The 15590-nt window shown below is 43.3% G+C and overlaps 1 long non-coding RNA gene across 1 annotated transcript; it reads right to left on the bottom strand.

Moving 5' to 3' along the window:
* Positions 1-10208: 10208 nt before the first annotated feature.
* LOC132974999 (uncharacterized) lies at positions 10209-12955 on the bottom strand. The gene is made up of 5 exons (XR_009673183.1): positions 12516-12955; positions 12098-12198; positions 11856-12057; positions 11540-11618; positions 10209-10282 (listed from the first exon to the last, which is right to left on the bottom strand). It is a non-coding gene; the product is annotated as an uncharacterized LOC132974999 (long non-coding RNA).
* Between the last annotated feature and the right edge of the window lie 2635 nt (positions 12956-15590).

Genomic DNA, 15590 nt, shown 5'->3' with positions numbered 1-15590 from the left:
AGCAAATGAGCATGTGCCACTTATAACGTGAGTCAAAGGAGACCCGGCGTTTTGAATTATAGCCCCCAAGACTGTAAACACGTCAAACATTTTAAACCTGTTTTTTTTTTTATTGCAGGTTAAACAATTTACTTGATAACTTCATTATATTTACTTGACCCTTTTATAACTGTACATGAATGTTTAGCCAATTTTTAAAAATCGTATTTATCGATTCTCTTTTTGGGGAGTGGTTGGGCGGTGACCTATAGCGCCCTCTATTGACCAGCCACTACACTGCACAAAAGGCTGGAGCAGAAACAAACCACAGAACAAAGTAACACTCAGAGAGACCGACGATGGTGAGCATATTACACTGAAAGGTTTTGGTTGTGCTCATACAGACTGAAACTGGAAGACGCTCTCACTACCTCTGAAGGTGAGATAACGAGTCAGCACAGAGCGCTGGAGGTCAAGCGTGTCTATATAAGCTCCCCACACCTGGTCAAGCCACACACACCTGACTCTGCACTGAGATGATTCCCTCCCCAACCTCAGTGAGTAGTGTGAGCGCCCTCACAGTTTGATGCGCCCTTAGACAAGCTATGAAGCCAGGAACTTTTGAGGGAAGCCGATGAAGTCGTGAATGAAATGAAAATAATTCATCACATCTTTTTTATCTCTGTTTTACTGCAGGTACAACAGCTCTGTGGTGACGACCAGGCAGCTCTACCAAACCTGAAACTGATCGGAGTGCGGGTAGTCTTTAGTGCTTGATGCCCATGTACAGAGGCTGAAGTCCCCGAAAGCGGACGGCCCAGGTTGGATTCTGACCTGTGGCTCCTTTCCTGCACGATGTACCCAGTTCCCTCTCTCCTCGATTTCTGTCCTATCTCTAAATAAAGGCTTAAAAAACACCAAAACACCTGAAGTCTGAACCTTTATTCATGATACAGGAGTCACCCTGCTAATGGAGGGATGAACATTTTAAAAGAAAGACTCTGTTGTTACCAGTTACAGTGTAATGTCGCCCCCTAGAGGCTGCAGAGTGCACCACATGTCTAATCTTCCTGGTTCAATGAGTGGCCTTTTTTGTCTTTGTCTGATTTTAAATGAGTTTTAACCCCAAATTAAAAGTTCATCTTTGTTTAGTTGATGATAAAGACAGAGGTTAGTTTGACCTCTTCACCTTTTAGAGGAGAAAACTGTTTCTTTAAATCTCTGTCGCTTCAACGAACCAAACTACTTTCTTCTTCTCTTGTGTCTGCTCTCTTCTTCTTTGATTCTTTGTCGTCATCTTCCTGTTGTCCACACCTGGGCGTCAGGTTCGTCGGGTGGTAGAAGAGTCCGATCAACTCGCCTCCTGGACTTCTCACACACTGACGTCAGCGCCAAGGGTCATCGCTATGTTTTCAATCCTTTAAATGTTCAATAAGATTAAAAAAAATAAACTCTTTAAAATGTTTTTATCTTGCATGAAAGATGTATTAACTTCTGAATAAACGTCTTTACTTTTCTGTGTGTGAAACGTTGGATGTCAGAACGTTACATGTGTGGACTCTTTCACTTCCATGAAATCTCTAAAAACTCTTCCAGCTTTGATGACTGATCATCTTTGAATCGCTCTCTTCAGATCTTCTTCTTTTCTGTTCATGCTCGCTGTGAAACACTTTGGTACAAAGCCTGTTTGTTTTTGACCTTTGACCTTCCAGTGTGTAACTGGTGATAATGTCAGTGAGCTCCTCCCCTGTTACTCTTCTTTCTTTTCCCCCCCCGAGCAGAATAAGAGAACCTGTTTCTGGTTTCACATGTTAGAAATAAAGATGTAGAAATACTCAGTGAAGTTTGGTGTTTGGTCACTGACAGCGTCCAGAGAAGCTTCACTCTGACAGTTCAACATGAGGAGCAACAATAAGAACAAAAATACTCAACTGTGCAATCAAACTGTTGTTTTTTATTTATTGATTTTCTTTGTTGTTGCATTGTTGAAATAAGAGCTTTCTCCCTGAGGACGGATTCTCTCTCAGCTGCAGGAGGAAGTGTTAGAAGAGGTGACTGCAGCTTCAGCTCTCTCTTCTCCTCCTGCAGGACGTCTGCTTGTCTCTGACGATGACCTTGATCATCACCATGGTAACACCTGCAATTTGATAAAGACTTTTAGAGTTTTCAGGACTTTTCAACTCCAGCAGAGTTCTTAGTGTGTGCATCAGAAAGGACTGCAGCTTCACACACTTACAGGAATTATCAGCTGGCTTTAAACACAGCAGATTGATTTTTATTTTTTTTAGCTTTGGATGTGATCTCTGAGGCCGTGAGAGCAACTTGTTACTTTTTCTCAGGGAAGATTTCAACATTCAGACAGTGAAGAGGGAGACAACAACAGGAAAGCAGCTTCAACAACTAGTTTAAGTTTTGTGAGATCATTTTAGGTCTAAATCAACTTACAGGTGGAGGAGATGAAACTCTTCAGGCAGTGCTGGGATCAGGAAGCTTTCAGGGATCTGAGGAGCAGGAGGCAGGACTTTTCCTACGATGTTCTCAGCAGAAGATCAGCGTCAAACTGTCACATCACGCCATGGCCCGTTTTTTTTAACGGACTCTCATTTTGGAGCAGACGAGGCGCAGGTGAAGCAGAGACATGCAGCTTTGATTTGGCGCGTTTGCTTGTTCAAACTTTGTTTCTTGCTTGAAACCAAAGCTGAGAGGATTTCTGTCAGCAGATGAGAAAGAGCTCAGCTGTTCTGTGGTCGAAACAGATGTTAGGAGGCGACAGACATTTAGACGACTGAGCAGCAGGAGGCCGGCAGACTTTTAAAAAGCAGCTCTCAGCAGAGGAGGAGGACGGTCAGCAGACATGTTTCAGCAGAGCAGACGGACTGCAGGTTGGATGTAAGAAGAAGATTTCAGGAGGAGCTAACGTCATCTCAGAGAGGTTGTAGTCAGAGGAGGACGAGTTTTTCTCTGTGCAGCCTTAAAGGAGAACTACTGACTGATGAGGAACATTAGAAGGACAAACTGAAGCTGGAGGACTTGTCCACCTTTGTGTCAGAGCTCACTGATGTTGTGCTGAATAGGAAACCATCAGGAGTGAGTTGACAGCATGGTGATGGACTGAGGAGCACTGAGGAGTTCTTTGAGCAGGAGGGAGCCACAGTTTGAGCTTCTTAAACAAATCTCACGAGGAGGCTGAGGACTTTAAACCAAAGCCAGCTAGGCTAGCTGAGGAGGAGTGTTGTTGCAGGTTTCAGCAGACTGAGAGAACGGCTGTGTCTGCAGAGGTGGAAGGTTTGGTGCAGGAGGAGTTTGAGGAGACCGTGATCAGCTACTTGAAACGGTCACATGTTGAGGAAGAGGTGGCCGGACTTTGTGCAGGATTTTTAACAGAAGAGGAGAAATACCGACACGTGAAGGAGCAGACAAAGACGACTGCAACTTCTGTTGTTCCAGAGTCAGACTTGACTTAATAAGAGGGTTTAGTGTTCAAACAGGAGGTGAGGGGTGGAGAGATAAGGTGGGTTTGATTGGAGGTTTTTCAGGTGCAGAGGAGACATGAAGTAAAAGGAGGAGGTGGAACTTATGATGCAGGAGGAGTCTGAGGAGGACGAACACGTGTCGTCATGACCTGTCAGGTGACTGAGGAGGAAGAGGCGGGGCTTCACTGAGGAGGTCTGAGGAGTGAAGCAGGTTTCTGTCCAGGTTTGTAACAGACTGACAGACACCAGGAGGGCGGTGGAGGAGATCTTTGAATGGTGGACAGGAGGAGGAGGAGCAGGAGGACTCAGGAGACATTTGGAGGTCATGAGCAGAGGTGAGGCGTCATGAGTGACAACCAGCTACCAGAGGAAGCAACAAACTCAGGCAACTCACAGGAAACAGTTGCTTTATCTTCAGTGTCATCGTTTCTGAGAGCAGAGAGTCGTCTGAACTTTACCAGAGTTTGTTTTTGAGAGAGCGAGAGAGAGAGAAAGAGGAGCAGCAACCACCTAACGTTTGTTTTTAACAAGCAGCATCTTTCTTCTGCTGTCATGTCTGATGCTTTCACTGTGCAGCTCTTTGTTTTCTCTCTGCAGATATTAAAAGGTGTCCTGTCTGCGAGGAGGCACAGTGTGGTGAGCAGAGGGCCGTCCTCACCTGAGTCACACTCGTTCACTCACAGCTGACCTGCAGTGTGACCACGTTAAAGCGGCTTCACGCCCTCTGAGGGGCGAGTCGGGGGGGGGGGGGGGGACGGAGTGAATGAAGTTACATTTCATCGCCGGTCAGCTCGGACTTCTTTTGACCCTCACCATGACCTTCATTTAACCGTCACCAGGTGTTGTTTTAGGATCTTTATCAGACCTGTCTCTTAAACTGAACTAAACCTCGATCAGGAGAACAGAGAGGAACTCAGCTGTTTGAGTTCAGAGCAGAAAATTACTCTATCTTATTTTCTCTCTTCTTTCATGTCACATCGATCAGGACTGTACGGAGACTTTAGAGTCAGTGACTGGAGCCAGTCCACAGTTTTTAACCCTAAACGTGTCCTTTATCAAACCTGCCGATGTGTTTTTGTTTTTTAAATCATTCCTTCTTTACCTCAGACTGAAACTCAACCAAACCCCTCACCCTTACAGAGGGAGATGGTGAAACGTGTCAGTGCTCATCACCTGCAGTGTGGCGACGTGTGTTCATAGACATCACACATGACAGATTATCAGCTTTAAGCGTCTTTATATCACAGCTGAGAGGTGATCAGTGTTTCTTTAACTCCTCACAGTTTTAAACTTGTGCGTCATTTCTCTCTTTTTTTCTTATTGAAGCACTGAGTCTTACTTTGGTCTGTTTTCCAGAGCTCTCTTTATATTTGCATGTATACCAGCAGTAGTAGAAGTGACGATAATAATGAAGTTGGAGTTGTGATCAGAGTTGTTTCAGACTGAGCTCGCAGGCCGACCCCGTCACGTTGAATCTGTGTGTCAGACGTTCACATTACATACACTCTTAATCCTTTAAATATCTTCTAAGTGTTCGAGCTGTAACTACAATTCTCATATAAACGTCATGCTGTTCAGTCTCAGGTCGTCTCATGATCAGTGTGTTTAAACATCCCACCACCAGGGGGCAGCAGAGCCTGAAGAGAGAGTATCAGAGAGCAGTGATGGGGTTTCTCTCTCAGTCCCAGGTATCAATAAACCTGCACCACCCGAGGTCAAAGCACAAACTACATCCCCCTCTAACGTCATCGTTCCGTCTTTGCAGAGGTTTTTGTTTTAATTTTTTATGATGATTGACACATCAGCTGTTCTTCTTTCAGAACAGGACGGATGCTGCTGCTCACTGTGCCTGCTCACAGCGGCGTCCAGGTCGAGTACTCGTGGCTGTGCCTGTCTTAGGTCGTCCCCAGGTTCAGCAGGGGGGGATCTTACCCGTCATAGGCTATCCAGTCTGCCATACTCGCCAGATGATCAGCGATCATCATAAAGCCTCGACCTGATCTCACCTTTAGCATAGAGACAAACTTCGGTCAGGAGTTCAACCGGCCTCTCAGCAGTGTGGTGTAACTTTAAGGCGTTAAATCTAAATCCCTCTAATCATTTGTCTTTGTGCGTATTCGCTGTGAAGATTGTACTCAAAGATTAAATGATGGATAAGGAAAGAGATGTCAACGCATGAAAAGCGGTTTGACAGATTAAATACGATCAGAACATGATGATGATTAGAAGCAGCTTGAAACTAAACTAATCTGTTATTGATGCTCTAAGTTGTCATGAAATGTAAAGCATAGATTTTTAAAAAGTGTTTTGAAGAGCTGAGAAAAAGAAACAGAAAGGTCCTCTGGAGTTGCCTCACATAAAGAAAGTGTCAAATTAAGAAAAAGAGACAAAGAGAGTTTTCACAATCTTACATTTCAGTTCCAGCTGTGAAATGTGTCCTCTAAACCAAACACAGCCTCAGCCATAAAAACGTTATTTGTAATAACAAAGAACAATATTCAAATCACTCAAAATTGATGCAATTATTTCAACTGAAGATCAACTTTTGACTTTTGCAGAGCGCAGCGTGCACAAAGCGAGGCCACCGTCCCTATTTGATGAACCGTAAAACTTCAAATAAAAGCCCATCCCAATTTAAGGCCTTGTGTTGCTGCAAATTTTGACAGATGAAGGCAGGTCTCAGTTAGAGATATGCAGGGTGGAGAGACACACAGTACAGTTAAATATTCTTTCTGGCTGTATAAATTGTTAGAAAGTGGAATTCTGGGAAAAACCTACGACATCATGAAATCGAAAGACGTTGAAAAAAATTGGAAAATCTATAGATAGTTTACTTGCAAGTAGCAGAAAGCATATCCTCTATAAATGTGTCTCTGAGTCATGACTGTCTACAATGAGTGAGAAGCATGAGTCCCGCCTGCTGTATTGTTGTCTGAGTCATGTTTACATGATCGAGACGGCCTTGTGTATAAAGCTGTTTTAGTCCAGGACTAGAGAAAAGAAAAAGAACATACTCACTGATTATTTAGATGTCACATAAGTGTGTTTAGATCTCGGTCATTCTGTGTCAATTTATGTGCAATATGAAGCTACGAGCTAACCAAAGTGTGCTAGGAATATCCTGTTGCAAAATGATGCAAAAAAACTAGTTCATGCATTTGTTACGTCCAGGTTGGATTATTGTAATTCTCTTTTGTCAGGGTGCTCTGGTAAGTCTCTAAAGACTCTTCAACTGGTCCAGAACGCTGCAGCTCGTGTACTGACTAGAACCAGGAAAAGGGACCACATTACTCCTGTCCTGGCTTCTCTGCACTGGCTCCCTATACAGTCTAGAATAGAATTCAAGATCCTTCTTCTCACCTACAAAGCTCTAAATGGCCAGGCACCATCTTATCTTAAGGAGCTACTAGTGCCGTACTCCCTTCGAGAACATCACGGTCTCAGAGTGCAGGCCTACTAGTGGTACCTACAGTCTCTAAGTGTACTATGGGGGGTAAAACCTTCAGTTATCGGGCTCCTCTCCTCTGGAATCATTTTTCCAGCCGGGGTCCGGGAGGCAGACACAGTCTGCATTTTTAAGAATAGACTTAAAACTTTCCTTTTTAATAAATCTTGTAGTTAGGGCTGGAACTGGCACCTTGAGCTCTCTCTCTCTCTCTGTGCATATACAGTACATCATATTACTGCATGTGTGTGTCTATAAATCTCAGTCAATAACCACCTACTTTCCTGGGAGCTCGCGAGATCGTTGGTTGACGGCCTGGCAGAACAACCCCCCCCACCGGATTGTTGATGGACCCTTGATGTAAGTTTACACCTACATCTCGCGGACCCCTCCAGGTCCACATACATAATTTTACTCAGAACAGACGTTAAAAGTGCAGCGTCACTCCTCACCCCAAACAGGTCATAGTGACCTAAGGCACAACACCTACTTTCCGGCTATGGCTGGATACAATTAACAGAATGGCCACATCGGAGAGCAGAGCAGTAATTACAAATTGTAAATAGGTCTGTCCTCAACCATGCTACTCCTGGTACGACGTTGTTGCTCATTCAGATAGACTAAACCATGTAAACCCTTACACCAAATATGTTAGCCGTTGGTCCATAACCAAGCAATATGTACCCTGGGAGAACTCTCGCGCGAGATTTCTCCCGAAGCCGCCCTGTCTCTCACGCACCCCTGAGACCGGGGGCGAGTCTTTCCCTCTGTCAAAAGCCAGAAAAGAAAGCAGAAAAATAGCAAATTATACAAATCCTGAAAACAATTGGATGTTTGGTAGTTTTGAGCAAGTTCAAAGTTGTTTAACTTCACAGCAGAAAAATATGAATAACTTTGCGGAGGGCACAAGGGTTAATGTTCCAGCAGTGGTGTTGTCTTACCTTGATATACTGTAGAAGAAGCTCGTCACAGGATACTGCTTTCCACTGTGGCGGCAAGAATCATGAAGAACTCCAAACACTTTCCTGTGAAAGTCAATTAGAATGATTATAGCCAAAACCAGCTTAAAATGCCGTCGGAAAAACATCAGTGGTTAACGTGTGGTTGTACGAGGCAGCAAAGATATATGCCAATACAGTTTAATTCATGATACACCAACACAAAGCATTATCTCTGTCTTAAAATAAAACTAAACATGTATCATTGTTTACATGTTTATTGTATCAATATTTCAGCCCTTGTTTTCTTGCTGTGAATTTTCTGATTTGTTTGAATCTTATACACTGTAAATTTACAAGTTCAATCTCATTTTAGATTTTTCTTTTTTTGCGAGGCCTTAATCCTCCGTCGTACACTTGCACATCATAAAATGGGTTTTTCATGAAAGACACACCTTCTCATAGACTGAAAGGGAAAGTCTGCAGTCGTATTTCTTGTGCAGGTCCAGGAGCTGACGGAGGTGAGACACCAGGGACTTAAGATTCTCCACCTCTTTGGAATCATAATTATCCTCCTTAAAAAGAACAAAATTAAAGCAAAGGTCAGGGCAGGCTATAGGGCTGTGCAAGTAAGTGCAGTTACATCGTTATCCGAATGAAAGGATTTGCAACAATCACATCGCTATAGTCAGAATAACATTGTATTTATGCAGACAAGCAATGCTTTAATTCAGCATGTAGACATTTAACTGTGATTAGTTTGGACTAGACTATGTGGTTATATGTCAGTTGCATGCAAAGGCTACACTATCATCCAGAGCTCGACCGATAAATCAGCCAGCCGACAATATCTGCTCAGAACAGTCTGTTTCTGTGTCTGTAGCTGACCCGGACTCTGGAAGAGGATGTGACTTTGTGTGGACTTTCTCGCTCCATGCCCAATGTTTTACTGTGAGACTCGGAGGACAGAACAAACACCTAGCTGCAGTAACCCCTGTGGAGCAGGCAAGAGAAGAGGATTTACTTTTCTAATAACTGGGGGGTTTGTAGACAGACTAGGGACCCATATTAGAGTAAGAAAATCATGATAAAGTGTATTTTGCATAATATGTGACCTTTAAGTTGTAGACACAGAGCTGGCCATAACAATTTTGGTTGACCCTCATATTGCAGACAGTTTGACCACCAAATACAATATTCATAGACTTAAAGAAAACTGGCATACATCTTTATATTTAACAGAATTCCTTTATTTAAAAAATAAAAAAATACTTCTAAACAAACATGAATAAAATGGTAATAACTCTAATATTTCTTATAAATAAAAATAACTAGTGTAACAGAACTAACAATATCAAACAGGGCAGGGAGCAGAAGTGGTCACAGACGGCCCGGGGATGGCTTTTAAATGTTTTATGATTGCATTTGGAGAGAGAAGTTGAGCATTTGTGAAACAATGGGCATTTTATAATATAGTGTGAACACAAAATATTAATAAAAAATAGTTTACAAAATGGAAGAAACATAAAAATGCATCCAAATAAAGTTAAGTACCTGTTCTCGGGCAAACCCTCTGAAGCATCTGACGTTAACAGAAGAGGCTCTCTTCGACTATTGTTGAGAAACAAACAAACAAAAAAAACGCTTAGTATGTTAAAAGTTTTATCACATTCTTGAGTATTGAGCAGGCAAGGAAAGTAAAAACAAGATCTGCACAACAAGAAGCTCCCATTTGAAGGATTTATTAAGTGATGTTTTGAGCCAACTGAGGACGAGCATGTTGGCACTATGGTGTCAAAATCAGGAGTAAAATATGTTACTTAAATGTGAAGAAATCTTTACATTTAATGCATGCAAGATCCATTTACCACTGTAATAAATGTTGATTGCTTACCTGTTTATTTTTGTCTGGACGAGACAGGAGACACATCCACAGAGTAACAAACAGTCATCGTGGGCAGAAATCGTATTTGCAGTGAGTTGATCTGAAAAATCATAAAGCTTTATGTTGAGTTCAGGACAGCCTCGTGAAAATCACATATCACAGTTCTTCAAAAGCGTTTGTACAAATACCTGACAGTCGTCTTGTGTAGTCAGTGTAATCATCCTCATGCTGCTTTTGTCTTGGCTGTGAAACAGATATTTCATCATTATTTAAGTCCCGTTCCTCTGTATAAATCACAGCTGTAGTATGTTTTACATCACTGATACATACGCCACCATGGAGGCAGAGTCGCACTCTGTGGTGAGTTCAAAGTCATGAACAACCAGATCGGGCCAGCAGTGAATCATGACCAGGAAGTGAAGGTCCCAAAGCCTCAGAGTGTCCTTACCCAGACGAAAAGAAAACAACAAAGAGGCTCAAATACTTATCACAGCTTCAATTAAGAGCACAGAACTTACCTCACTGTCAACATACAGGAGATTTTCCACCACCATGCTCACTCCTTTAAAGCAAACATAGAGAAAATATTAAACAATTGTCACAATCTTTTCCAACAGGCCTTTTAACTTAGTCCAACTGGTTCTATTAGTTAATCAAAAAGTTTGTATACAAAGCACAAACACCAATGCAAAGTGCTTTACATAATGTACAAATCCCAACAATACACAAAAATAAGGTCTCAATTAAACCCCAAAACAAAAATGACGCAATAAACAAGACATAAGGCTTTCACACTTGCAGAAAACTCAGGATAACAAGGATTCTTATTATAGCATAGTACAGCGGACTCTGTCGCGCCATCAGCTACTCCAGCGTTGTTTTTTTCCTGTCTTATCTTACCTCAGGAGACCCCAGCCCGCCCTCCCTTCTGACAGGGATAGTCTCCCCCTGTGAGGAGCATGTGTTAACAGCCAGGTCAGGAGAATCTCTGGAGCAGTCCTCCTGAAATTAACTAGATATTTTCAGAGGTGCATGTGTGCAAACGGCTATAGAGAGTAAAAGCAGGTCTTGGCCTGATGAGGGTCCATCATCCAGTGAGTCAGTCAAGTTTATTTATATAGCACATTTATAACAGCCGAGGAAGACCAAAGCGCTGTACAGTAAATCAGGCAAAATACATTGCATCCAAAACATCATAAAAACATGTAAAAGCAAAAATTTAAAACACAACAATAAAAGTTCTAATAGACACTGCTGCTGGGATAAAACACTCAACTAGAGGTAAAAGCCAAGGAAAAGAAATGGGTTTTTAAAAGTGACTTAAACTGCTTAGTTGTGGCAGCAGATCTTATTTTAAATGGTAATCTGTTCCAAAGTGTCGGAGCTGCAACAGAAAAGGCTCGATCGCCCCCTAGTTTTGAGCCTTGTTTTGGGCACGTCCAGGAGCAGCTGGTTGGAGGACCTTAGTGCTCTGGATGGAGCATGAACATGTAGTAGTTCACTTAGGTAGTGAGCTGTTGAGCCATTTAATGATTTAAAAGCCAGAAGTAAAATAAAATAAAAAAATCTCTTTGATACCTGTCTCGACCTTTGCAAGGATTGAAATGTGGAAAAACCCGTCCTTTATGAGTAGAAACGCATTGTATATCCCTGTTGATAAAAACATAATACCGTTACATCACACCGACAAAACCATGCAGAGCAGCGATTCAGAGAATAATCCTCAACACAGACAGATATGATTCTTAATTCCCCCGTGTTACATTGTACCAATAAAAAAAAGCCGTGCAGAGTTTTCTCAGAATCATAGAAAGTTTACCTTCAGAACCCTCGTATTTCGGTGTGAGGAGCTAGTGGTACGTTTGCTCGTCACCACTGGATGGTTTCTCTACCAAAGCCTAAAAAAGAAGAACCCACATCTTAATGTAGGTAATGAAAGTCATGGAATGATTACAACTGGTGAAATCATCAAATCAGACAAACATTTCATGGCCGGACAGGCTACACTTGTCAATCCTTCTCTTACCCTGGTGAGAAGGATTCTCTTGTGGGGGACTGTTAGGGACCGAGCAGTGAGGCAAAAGACAAATTTAAAGAAAAGGTGGGTTTTTATTTTACCCAAAAAAATAGAAAACCAAACAGGCCTTGTGATCTGTCTCCAAGGTGAACTCTCAACCAAGATGTTAGTATCGGAAGGAATCAAGGGCCCACTTAATAGCCAGTGCCTCCTTCTCCACCGCCGAATACCGAACCTCTCTGGGGAACAGTTTCCAGCTGATGTAGGCGACTGGATGCCGATCATTCAGAGGTCCCTGGAGTAACACAGCTCCCAAACCGCTGTCAGAAGCATCAGTTTGCAGAAGAACAGGTTGCTTACTTTGTGATTGCTGGATATCACTGAAAGCTGCCACTGCCTCCTCTGTCCACTGGATCTGATTGGGCCTCCGGGATCTAGTCAAGTCTGTGAGTAGAGCTGCCCTGGTTGGAGAAATAGGGTATGAAGCGGTGATAGAAGCCGGATAGTCCAAAAAGGATCGGTGCTGCGTTGTTTGTGGCAGGGGACAGGACTCCATGGCCTGGGTTTTGTTGACCTGAGGGCGTACAACCCCATTGCCGATGACGTGGCCCAGGTACTCCGTCTCTGCAGCAGCAAACACGCACTTCGACGGGTTGACAGTCAGCCAGGCAGAATGAAAGTGATCAAAGACAGCTTACAGGTGTTCCTGTCACACGTTACTGTAAATGATAATGTCATTCATATATGCTCCAGCAAAACCAGAGAAATCACAAAGTACCTGGTCCATGAGTCTCCGGAAAGTTGCTGGAGCGCCGTGCAACCCAAATGGCATTACTATGAACTGGAAAGGGCCCCATGGTGTCCTGAAGGCTTTCCTAGCCTTTCAAGCAGTTCATCAATTCTTGGTGTTGGATAGGAATCAAATGAAGAAATGTATTTCAGGTACCTGAAAGCAATGCAGATCCTTATGCTTCCATCCTTCTTTGGTAGGAGCATCATTAGGTTACACCACTCGATGATCCCCAGGGACAGCATCAGGTCAACCTCCCTCCTCAGTGAGGCCGACAGGCCCTCGGGGAGCCTGTAACGTAATATTCTCACAAGAGCACCTTCTCTAACAACAATGTCATGTTTAACACTATTTGTTGCCCCAGGATTGTCCTTGAAAACTTCTGAATTACAGATGGCTCTCACCTGAAACCTTTGGCCGTCTGAGAGGTTACTGAGATCATGGTCTACCGGGTCACTAGAGAGGTAAGTATTGTTCATCCACCTCTTCTTCAGCCAGCACACTTCTTAGTAGCATCATATCTGTTTTTCTTTCAGGTTACTGCACCCACTCTTTTAAGAGATTTATGTGTAGTACCCTACTGGAGCATGAGTGCCCTGGTGTTTATACCTGGCCCAAGTTTCTATAGGATGTGGAACGGTCCTTGCCATTTAGCCAATGGTATGTTGTCATCACTAAGTAGGAGCACCAGCACTTTCTGTCCTGGGTCGAAGGCTCTCTGTCTGGCTGACTTGTCGTACTAGGACTTCTGTTGCTGCAGAGTGTCCGCCATGTGCGATTGGGCCAGCTCACCCATTTTCTCCAGCTGCCCTCTGATCTGGATGACATAGGATACAACATTAACAGATCCCACCCTCCCAGATCTCTCTCAACAGTGCCAACAGCCCCTAACTTCATGTCCAAAAGAAGAATTGTAGACTTCTGGATACTTGATAGCATAGTCTGTTATAACCAGCATATAACGGTTTCCTGCTTTGCTTCTCTCAACAGAACCAACAATGTCCACCCCAAGGTGCTCAAATGGGCAGCGGTTGAAGTAGACCCTGGGGGTTGTTTTAGCAGATGTTATTTGGCACTGAGGGCAACTTCTGCCCTCAGTGCTCAAAACTGAGCAACATCTGTGCAGGCCAGGCCAGTGGAAACACCATACCTGCCTTTCTAGTTGCTTGGGGAACCACTAGCTGCAACGCTGACGATAGAGGATGCCATTTTGCAGGATATACTCATTTATGATTTGACGCGAGTGATATTACCCCTTTGTGGCTCTTGCCATCACAGAAACATAGTAGATCAAATGAAGGTTTCCATTTTTTTCAGACCACCAGAAACTGTCCGTCCAGGCAAACATCAATGGCGTCCATATCAGTTTCTGAAATGCAAAGTAAGTGACTCATGAGTCGTCATTAACAGAAACCTATAGAATCAGTTAAATTAATTATTTTCAAAAAAAATAAAAATTTCAGTAGGTATACAGAGGAGGAGAGATTGCAATATCTGATGAAATTATCAGCTTTATATATTTTCTCTGGAAGATAGCCGTTGCTGTCCATCTTTTCAATCTTTGAATTGTGGGAAACAGTCAGCGAGAAGACTGGTCTGATGATCTACTGAATTGTTGGCCAGAGAAATTAGTACGTACTTAAGTATAGTAGATGTTTCAAAAACAGCGTGAGAATATGTTGAACATTCTTTCTGATACTGGCCACTGACAGATATCAAACAGTGAGTCAGAGATGAGAAGAACTTACTGAGACATCCAAAGTGAAGAAGCAGCAGGATGGTTTGATAACTCTGATCATAACCATCTTATCAGCAACAACAATACTACAGTTTGAACCACTGGAGGAGGAGAGACTGGGATCTGCCTGTACCTGAAAAAAAAAGAAAAAACCCAGCATTTCCACAATTTCAAATATGCACACATTGATCGATTGGACTTTATTGTCAGACAAAGTCTGAGTCCCTGCAAACCAAAGCTTGGAATTTGGAGAGGTGCCATGTCACTTCCTGAGTACTGCCAAGGTATCTCTGAGCAAGGCATCAACACTCCCAACAGCTAGTTCAGGTACTTGCTAGCTTAAAAAGGAGAGAAGTCGTCTGCGTCCGTATTTTGAAAGACACACCTGGAGCAAAGTGTGAAATACGACTCAGCCAGTTATCCAATTCATACAGTCCTTTAAACCGCCGTAACATTGAGGTCCTTTGAGCCGGATTCTAAGCTTTACTTCAGGATGAAGATGCAACAATATAGCAGCGGAGCTTGTCCAAAAACGGGATAGACATCTACCACGTCGGTTTGATGACTTTGTATCAGATAATCAAAGCCGTAGACCACGAGCTACACATTGCCCGAGCACAGTACAATACGAACATGAGCGTGAAGAGGATGAGTATCAGCTACTGGAGGGAGTAGCCAAGATGACCTCTCACTCCTCCTCAGTCCCTTATTCATGTCAAGGTAATGGAGAGCAGCAGTATAGCTCTTACAGCATTCACCAGGAGTTGGAGCGGATAAGGGAAGAGAACTCACAGATTCAACAATCTCAACTAGCCATCCATAGGGACTTTGAGCAACTTCACTCCCTTAAAGATAACATGAAGATGCTTGTGGAGACTGTGTGCAGCCTCAAGCAAGCAAAGCCAGCTACGTTAAGTCATACATCTACAAGGTCGTTTCTGGGCGAGTGGCCATACTGCATTCCTCCACCTGCCCACACCATGCCCTCAGTTGGAGAGGAAGAAGCAATGTGACAAACCTCTTGGACAAAGTGATGTACGAGCTCCAGGAGATCAGGCTCAAAGCAGCATCTGGTGCAGCTGTTAGGGGTGAGAGGCCTCACCCTGTGAGCCTTCATTTCGGATAGGTTTACCTCCTAGACAGAGCCGTTATGAGGAGCCTCAATTCCGTCCTCCACAGTCAAGCTCCACTCCTATCCAGCGTAATCCAGTAGTGTAGACAGTCGGCGAGAAGACTGGTCTGATGATCAACTGAATTTTTACGAGCCCCGGACAGATAGCAAACAGTGAGTCAGAGACGAGAGGAACTTACTGAGATGACCAAAA

Source organism: Labrus mixtus, chromosome 5 (assembly GCF_963584025.1).
Source record: "Labrus mixtus chromosome 5, fLabMix1.1, whole genome shotgun sequence".
In the NCBI taxonomy this organism is placed as follows: domain Eukaryota; kingdom Metazoa; phylum Chordata; class Actinopteri; order Labriformes; family Labridae; genus Labrus; species Labrus mixtus.
Note: the sequence above shows the minus strand (reverse complement) of the source record. Positions and strands in the feature narration are given on the sequence as shown.